Source organism: Onychostruthus taczanowskii, unplaced genomic scaffold (genome assembly GCF_017590055.1).
Source record: "Onychostruthus taczanowskii isolate IOZ18803 unplaced genomic scaffold, ASM1759005v1 scaffold11, whole genome shotgun sequence".
NCBI lineage: Eukaryota > Metazoa > Chordata > Aves > Passeriformes > Passeridae > Onychostruthus > Onychostruthus taczanowskii.
In genome coordinates this window covers 8,745,232-8,753,508 of record NW_024497629.1, presented here as the reverse complement: position 1 = coordinate 8,753,508, position 8,277 = coordinate 8,745,232, and the positions used below count along the sequence as shown (strand labels likewise).

The 8,277-nt window shown below is 49.4% G+C and overlaps 1 protein-coding gene across 2 annotated transcripts in view; it reads left to right on the top strand.

Moving 5' to 3' along the window:
• The first annotated feature begins 33 nt into the window (after window positions 1-33).
• HPCAL1 (hippocalcin like 1) overlaps window positions 34-8,277 on the top strand; it is a 64,826-nt gene continuing 56,582 nt past the window's right edge. Inside the window, exon 1 of one of the 2 annotated variants that reach the window (XM_041421749.1) lies at window positions 34-322. The gene's annotated coding sequence lies outside the window, so the exon portion shown is untranslated. Of the gene's footprint in view, window positions 376-8,277 lie in introns of both variants that reach the window. The other variant, XM_041421758.1, reaches the window with a different exon arrangement.

Sequence of the window (8,277 nt, the reverse complement as noted above, 5' to 3'; positions counted from 1 at the left end):
CGGCGCTGCGCACGCCGCGGGGCGGCCGCGGAGCGGCGGTGCGGTGCGCTCCGCCCCCCGGCGCGCCCGCTGCCCCGCCGGGGAAGTTGCGCTCTGTCCCTCGCTCTCCCTGGTCCCTCGGCGACGGCTCCTTCCTCCCCCTCCCTCCCTCCAATGCGCCTCCCGCTCATTTCCTCTTTTCCTCCCCGCTCGCCGCCGCTCCGCAGGCGCGCGGCTCGCCCGGGCGCCGCCGCGGAGTTGTAGCTCCCAGGAAGCCGCCGCGCCCCCGCGCAGCCGCCGCCGCTGCTTCCAGGCCGCCCCGGGACCCCGCTCCGCCAGCCGGGTAAGGAGCCGGGGCTGCTCCGCCGCTGCCCGCGGAGCGGCGCGGAAACTTCGGTAGGGCTGCGGGAGGTCTGCGCGCTCTCTCCTGCCGCGGGGAGTGTCGGAGAGCGAAGCTGGAGGGAAGGGGGAGATTCCTGGCTTTTGGCGGGGGTATTTTCGGGGAGAGAGGGCTCAGAACGTCCTGTCTGGATTGTGGGCGCGGGGCGCTCCGCGCATCTCTTACATCCCCGAGGGGCGCGGAGCGGGGCGGCTGCTCCCTTCGCCGCCAGGAGATGCGGAGCGGATCCAGGCGCCCTCTTCCCGTCCGGGGGATGCGAGCGGATCCCCGCTCTGCCGCCGCGGGGCTGCGGTGTCAGCGCTCGCCTCGCCCCGAGCGGAGGGAATTGCCAGCGTTTCCCCTGCCCTCAAAAAACTCCAAGCCGTGTGTATCTGTGTCCTTGTATGTCTGTGGGTGTACGGATATCTGTACATCTGTGTGTGCGTATCCCCGTGCAGCCCGCGTGTGTGTTGGGCTGTGTGTGAGCCTCCCCGATGGTGAGGGGCGTTTCGCAGCGCTGCTTTATGGTGGTTAATGGTTTACCCGGAGAAGTTCCCGACGCATGAATGTTGCAGGGCCCTTTGAGTCAACTCCTACAGACCCGGACTTCCTATTGCCAACCTTCCCAATCGGCCTTTTAAAAATGCTGGCGTTTGCCTCGGGTGAGTTGGCTTTTTTGTCTCCTCGCCCGAGAGATGTCTGGGGCTGTGCTGGAGGCCGGATGGCTGCGGCCAAGGTCACCCCAGTTCCCTGGAATGCGGGCAAGGGGGGACACCCTACTCCTGTGAGGTTGTGGCAGCAAAGGCATGTGCCAGCCGTGGTTTGCATCAAGCTGCTGCGGGACCTGCTGGAGCACATGGCTCCAGCACACACTAGCTGCCGAAGTAGGGAGAATTGCAAGAAATAAGAAATAAAACAAGGCGAGTGTGTTTACAAGAAAGTTTTTATGTAAATAAGTTCCTGCTCGGTTTGGGAAAAGGTCATCTAATGCATCGTCAGGAACAAAAGGTTTGCTGAGGAAAACAGCTGGGTGCTCAGTAGGTCTGTGTCTCCTGCTCATAGCTGGGTGATTTATTCCTACGTGACAAAATCCTGAGCTTTTTCACAGGAATACTTGTAGTCAAGCACTGTAGCTCAGCATTGTCCTGTAATCCCATTCGCAAGTAAAAATCTGGTAGGAAGATCAAATTTTCTCTGTGGGAGGAAGAAGGGAGGAAACAATCACTCGCTCCCCAAAATATTTTCTGTTTTTCCTAATGGGAGCCGTTTGTCGTAATTTCAGGTTCAAAAGCTCTTCTTGCCTGAGATGAAATTTGAGCAAAGGCTGGGGGACTATTTCAGCAGCCACTTGATATCATCCTGTCAGTGCTGGGGTCCACCAGCATTTTTGGGTACTTTCGGCCAGAGAGCAGAGCCAGGAGGAGCCTTAGCGCTTGTTCCAGGGCCGAGTATCTCAGCTCATCTCGGGTGCTTGGATTGGGAACCCTTTGATTCAGGTGAATGGATCTCAGAGCTGAGTGTGTTTGCTTTCATGTAGTGTGGTGGGGCTTGGGGAAGAAGGCAGATCATATCACATTTTCCTTAGATTCGGCGAGGAGGCGCTGGCCAGCCAGCAGGACATGCATCACCTTGTCCTCACACCTGTTCTCTGCATTTCTTTGTTTCTTGCCTTTCTCTGTGTAGAGGTGGAAGTGTAGGAAACTGTAAGGGGAAAAATGGGTGCCACTGTTGAGTGGCTGTTGCAACACTGTCAGGAGCTCTGCTGAGGAGTCAGCTCTGCTGGCAAGAAAAGTGCTTTTGTTGGCATAGCTTAGTCTGTTCAGGGAATTGCTACAGTGCTGGAGTGGGGTTTGCTCTTGCAGCTGGCTGCTTGCACCGGCAGGAACTTGTGTAGGCAAACCTTCTAGCTCTCAGATGAGGCTGCCACTCTGCTGGTGCAGGCGATGCTTTGCTCGCTGCGTGTCGCAGCTGGCACTGTGGTGCCCCCGTTCTACCACCCAAGCTCATGGGCATGGAAGTAACATGGGCCAGTTGTTGGGAGATGGGGATAGAGATTAATTTGTAGCCTAAGCAACATTAAACTTGGATTACGACTCCAAAAAAAAAAAAAAAAAAAAAAAAAAAAAAAGAAAGAAAGAAAGCATGTAATCTGGGTTTAGAAATGTTGCAATTAAAAATCCACATGCAATGTGATTTTTTTTTTTTTTTTTTTTTTTTTTTTTTTTTTTACAAGCAAGGCAGCATTCTTCTGAGTGTTGATTACTTTGACATGAGGGAGACAAGAATGCTGGTAGACCAAGGGGGCAGTGTGGATTAAAATTCTATATCCTTGGGTTTTTTACTTCCTTTTAGTGATGTGAAACTGTACGCAATGATGTCGCACTGTTTGCATGTGCAAGATGCACTGAAACTCATGGGAAGAGGATCTCACACTTTTCCAAAGAACTGCTGGAATTTCCTTCAAGCATGACTTTTAGGTCAGATTCACAAAAAAATGCAATGTGTTTTCCAGTTAACAGAAGAAATACAGACCCTTCTTTTTAAATATATTTTCCATCGTGTTCCTAGGATGCTTTTTTATATGTGGGATCAGTTTTTGTTCATTATCTGTATTAGAAAATTGTTTGTGTCCAGCATCTGTATCTTCATTGAGCTTAACTTGGATACAAGTTAAATTTCTTTTGGCAAGAGGTTTATCTTACATTGTGTTAACTGTGTTACTGTTTTGTGTGTGATCCTATCCATGGATAATGAAAGGAGTTGCTTTTGCAAAATTGTTGAAGTTTAGCTTTAATGAACAGAACTTGTTTTCAATCAGTGCCTAAAATTTCCATTGTTCCAATAATCCTCTACCAGCCAGAGAGTATGAGAAATGCAAATAGTTATCTTTGCTACATCAGTCTTTTGCTGTATAAAAGGTTCCACAGGTCGGTTTTGTTTTGCTAACCTGCTAATTAACCCATTGATTTCTGCATTTCTTGATTTACCAAGATAGATATCCTCTGCCCGTTGTCATGCTCTGCTGGCACAGTAATTGTGAATCCTTGAACAGTGGGGGCAAATACTCTATGAGGAGTTCCTTACTTTACCTCTCAGACTCTTTTCAGTCGATAGGAGAGAATTTTCATCTGACTCTCCTGGAAATGTGACCTTTCTGGAAATCTGGTGTTGCTTAATGACTGAGAGACCCACAGGGTCGACCGCAGGATGAATTATGCATTCTCCTGCTCTGATTGTGCTGGAATTAGAAGGCAGGAGCTGAGGGGGGGAGGGCAGATCAGTCTTGTAATCTAAGAAATATTGCAGTTCTTCTGGATTGCACTGCATGAAAGATGCCTTTATTATTATTATTAAGAAATGCTGCTTATCATTTGCGCAGTAGGTTTGTAGATACCTGTGAGTAACCAGGGTGAAAGAAATGGCAATGGTTCTTGGGTCGTTTCAGTGTTTCTTATCCTGTAGGTGTATATCTTTTAAAATTCAAAAAGAGTAGCAAGTAATTTAAGGAATTCTCCCTGGTGGTCAGTGTTAATTGAGACACTTGCAAACCCATGCCAAGCAGCATTCCGTTCAAAAGATACCAGCTACAACCTGGCCAGCCTTTTCCTTCCCTTGCATGCCACGTATTTCCCAGTGATTGAGCTGCCTGTCTGAAGGGACACAATCTACTTGAAAAAGCAGCAAGAAAACTTAGGCATCAGCCTTTGAGAGCTTCTGCTAGTTTTTTTGGTGACTCCTTCAAATATGTTCTAACCGTTTTTTTCTTTTTCTGCCCTCTGTTTTTAAAGGAAATCAGGCTGTCTGATGGGGAAGAGTGCAGCTGCATAATTGCATGTTTAACAGCTGGTGGGGAAAAAAGGATGCTTGCTAGTATTTCAGTTGCTGTAATCTTAATGCATTCAGAGAGGTGTTTAAGTTGATGGTATCCCTTTAAATATCCACTTGGGCTGGAAAGCACTGGATTGGTGACAGAGACTTCAAGGGTGGAAGGCATGGCTTGCACCTACAGAGATACTTGCTGAAAAACAGGCGTACTGAGATCCTGATATGTTTGCCAAGAGCAACAGCTAAACTTGGGCAGCTGGTTTAGCAATTAAATAATGTTTTTGTTTTGGACAATGGGTTTATCGTATTGAATTAGCCGGTGGACTAGTCAGAGTGGCAAAGGGGTTTGTTTTTGATTCACCAACCATGCAGCATACCTGCTTTGGGCACGTACTTCCCAGCAATGGAAGTGCAAGAAGCATTTCACACCAATTGTCTGGGAGTGGGAGCATGTACACTTGTGTGTGTCCCTTGTGTGTAAACTCCAGATTCGTGTAATCTCTTGCAAATAAAAACGTGATGGATGGTACAGCTTGGGCATGGAATAAGGAAATACATGGTGCCTTGTGCTTAGATGTTGGCGTGTGGCTCATGCAAAATCATTTTAGAATAGTCGGGGGCGGCGGTGGGAGGAGGGAGGAAAATAAATGCCTTCAGGGGGCTGGGAGCCAGCGTGTGGGCGGCTGCAAGCCGGGCTCGCCAGCCTTGCGCTTCTCATTCACCTCTGCTCCGCACGGCCTGGCCTGGCGCTGCAGAAAGGAGCTTTTCCTTGCTCGGAGGTAGCAGGAATTTTTTTCAGGTTTCTTTTCTTCTTTCAAAAGGGCATTATGTGCAGGATGCTCTGTTCTTGGCAGCTCGCCCACTGTGTGAGGGGAGAAAGCTCACTGGTTTGGTCACAATGCAGATAGCCACTGTCAAAGCCAGTTAGCGTATGCAGGGCATCCTTTCCTTTTTCTCGTAAATAAAACTTCTTTTTTTTTTTTTTTTTAATTTGGCAGGCAAATTTTGTTTCTCCAAACACAATCACTTTCTCTTTCTTAAAACTTATCTGGGGAGAATTTCTTTGTAGGGCAGCTGGGGGTTGCTGGCTGAAAGCTGCTAGTGTGTGAGAGGAGAGTGGGAGTTCCATGGGAGGATGTTGTGGATGCATAACCATTAGCCCCAACTTTGCTTATAAAATGTGTGCTCAAAAAAGAAAAGCAACCAAACTTTGCAGTGCTTAGGAAAGGCCTAGGAGCAACACCTGTTCAGTATGTTAGAAGACACTTGAAAACCCTGCATCTCCCTGGCCAGAGCTGAAGGGAAGGCAGCAGCTTGAAGCCTGGGCTGGGGAGCAGGGGCCTGGCAGGAGCTGCCAGTGGGTGTCACAGGCAGCTGCCTTTCATCATCTGCAGAGTGATCAAAGCACTGTCGTGGAACAAGCTTCTAGTTTCCATCCAATTCGAGGTTCTTTTTCAACAGAAAGTGTGTCATCTCTCTGATCTCCTCTCCATGGTGTTCACCTTCCTAAAGCTCTTGTACTGAGGGAGCTGGAGTCACGGTACAAGGGCTGGGGGGAAGAAAGTGTCATCAGCATAAAGCCCTCCCCACCAACTGTGGTTAGTCACCACAGGTTTTGCTGGGCTGAGTTTTATTGCTCTTGAGCTCATGTATGTCAGCTTTGCTTCAGAGGGGTTCTGGGAGGCTTTCCAGAAAATGGGTGCTCCTGTGTGTAAGAGTTTCTTAAAGGAGGTACTTATGTCAAATAAACGTGGGCTGAAAACACAGATGTTTGACAGTTGTGGAATCACATGTGTTTCTGAAAGTCAGAACGTTTCCAATGGGAATGAGCACGTGCTTGTGTCCAGCCTCTCCAGTGACTTTGTGCAGTGAACCCTGGATGGTTGCATCCAGCTGGAGGATGGCAGACCAAGATGGCACCCCTGATGTAACAAGCCTGATTTCCCAAATCCCGTGGCGAATGATTTCCCTTGGCTTAGGCTTGACATGAAGCAAACTGTCTGAAATCAGTTGTGGGAGACCTTTTAATTTCAGGTGGTTCCCCTGCTCATCGGCTGGGGATGGTTCACTGGGTGCTGCACCCTCAGTGATGGCTGAAGCCCCTTCTCTGGATGTCAAGAGTTTGGTCACTGCACGTGCCTGTCCCTGCAAGGAGCACAGTGTGAGCCTGATCTTCCATGCCAGGTTCATCCCAGGAACAGCAGCTCTGCCAGGACCAGTCAGGGTTTCTTCTAGGGTTATCAGAAGATGCATCAAAAGACAATTTTTTAAAATGGAAATTAGATTTCCTTCCAGCTGAGGGTAATTGAAGCAGTGGTAATGGTCTGAAAGTAAATGAGATTCAGCTCTGTAGACTGCAGCCACAACTTTCTGTTCTGCTGGTGTCACGCTTCTTAAAATGGCATTCATTCCTAAATCTGGCCCTAAAGCTCTGTTAAAATGAGCTGTGTTTGTCTCAGGAGACAGGAAAAGATCATGCTTTAATTCATTCTCCAGCCCTTGTCTCCCATCTCCTCAAGGATTCCCTGAACCTGCAGGCTGAATTTCCCAGCCAGGTTTGTTCCCATGGGAAGCCTCCTGACCTGGTGGGATTTGCAAGGGAGCAAAGAATCCGTCTTGTCCTGTTCAGATGGAACAGCCCCCCAAAGCAGCTTGCAGTCTCAGGCTGAATAATCTGTGACTCCAGCAATGCTTCTTTACCAGCCACTAAGAGAGGAATCTTTGTGGGGGAAAATTCCGTTGCTGACAGCTGCCGAGGTACCACTGCGCTGTCCGGAGTGGAGGATGGACACAACTGCTGAGCCTCTCACAGGGGGAATCTCCCTGTCTCTCTTCTGACAAAATGTCATGGTATACACGAGGTGTGCCAGATCTGGTCTGTTCAGTCACACCAGTGATTTCTCTTCTCTCAGGTTTCCTGGTGTATGAATGTGTCTTTCGTGGCCCCTGCTGGGGGCTTTTGGCAGACTGTTCACGTGGTGTGTGCTGTAGCTTCCCAGCAGTCCTGTCCCTTAAGTAAGGCATGCTGTTCTGAACTGATAGCACCAGAAACAGCTGAATTTACTGAGTGCTTGCTTTTATGGGTGTAATTCAGAAGGCACAGTTTGGAAATGAAGGTGCATTTGCTGGCCCTTTTCAGAGCTCTGATTTGTTGCAGGACACATTCAAGGATGATCTTCTTCAGATTTGGCTGAGCCATCACCTCCTGAGCACCAGTGGCTTCACATCCAGGTGTTGGTTAGTCCCATTTGTGTTGGGACATTTTGAATTACCTGTGCTGAGCTATCAGAGGTTTGATGCCCACTGGTGGTGCTGGGATGTTCTATGTATCACTAATGGGTTTGATGTCTTTTTTACACCAGGTGGGGAGACATGTTTCTAACAAAAACATTCTGCACTGCTTGCTCAGTTCCAGGAAAGCATTGCAAAAACATTTTGGTGGAAGTTTTGGTATCCTTAAGGCGTATACATGCAAAAGTCCAGGCAACTATTGAATATTAATGGCTCCTCAGGGGCTTGTGAGAAGTGTGCCTTGAGGTGGAGTAGCCTTAGACTGGAAAGAAGGACTGTGGTGTGTGAGTAGCACGAGGGGTTTAATGCTGTGCCTGCGGCTCTCCGTGCCAGCACACTCCCTGTGTCGTGCCCGCTGTTCAGATGCAGTGGGGCCTGAGCAAGACGTGCAGGTGCTGAGGCAGAGCAGTGCCACAGGCTGAGCTACTCAAGGCCAGCCACCACTGCCACCTCCCTCTGTGACAGTGACATCCCCGTGCCAGGTTCCGTGTCTCCGGCCACAGCCTGTGGCTGGTGAGCTGCGGGGCTTGCAGGGTGCAGTTTGTCACTGCTTGTCTCCTCTCCTCCCCCATGTCACCCCGCTGCCCACATCAAGCCACGGAGATGCCAGGCTCCTGCTCATGGTATCAGCCTCCATTTAAAGCCATTTCTTAATTGGTAGTCAGAAGTGGGTGAAAGGAGAGGGGTGACAGGTCTCAAAGATGTCAAGGTGGTCCCTGTCAGACTTCTCCAGGAGCCTGGCTTCTCAAGCAGGTCATGGCTCCCACCGAGTGAAAAGACAAGGGGACTCCCCAGCATTGTGA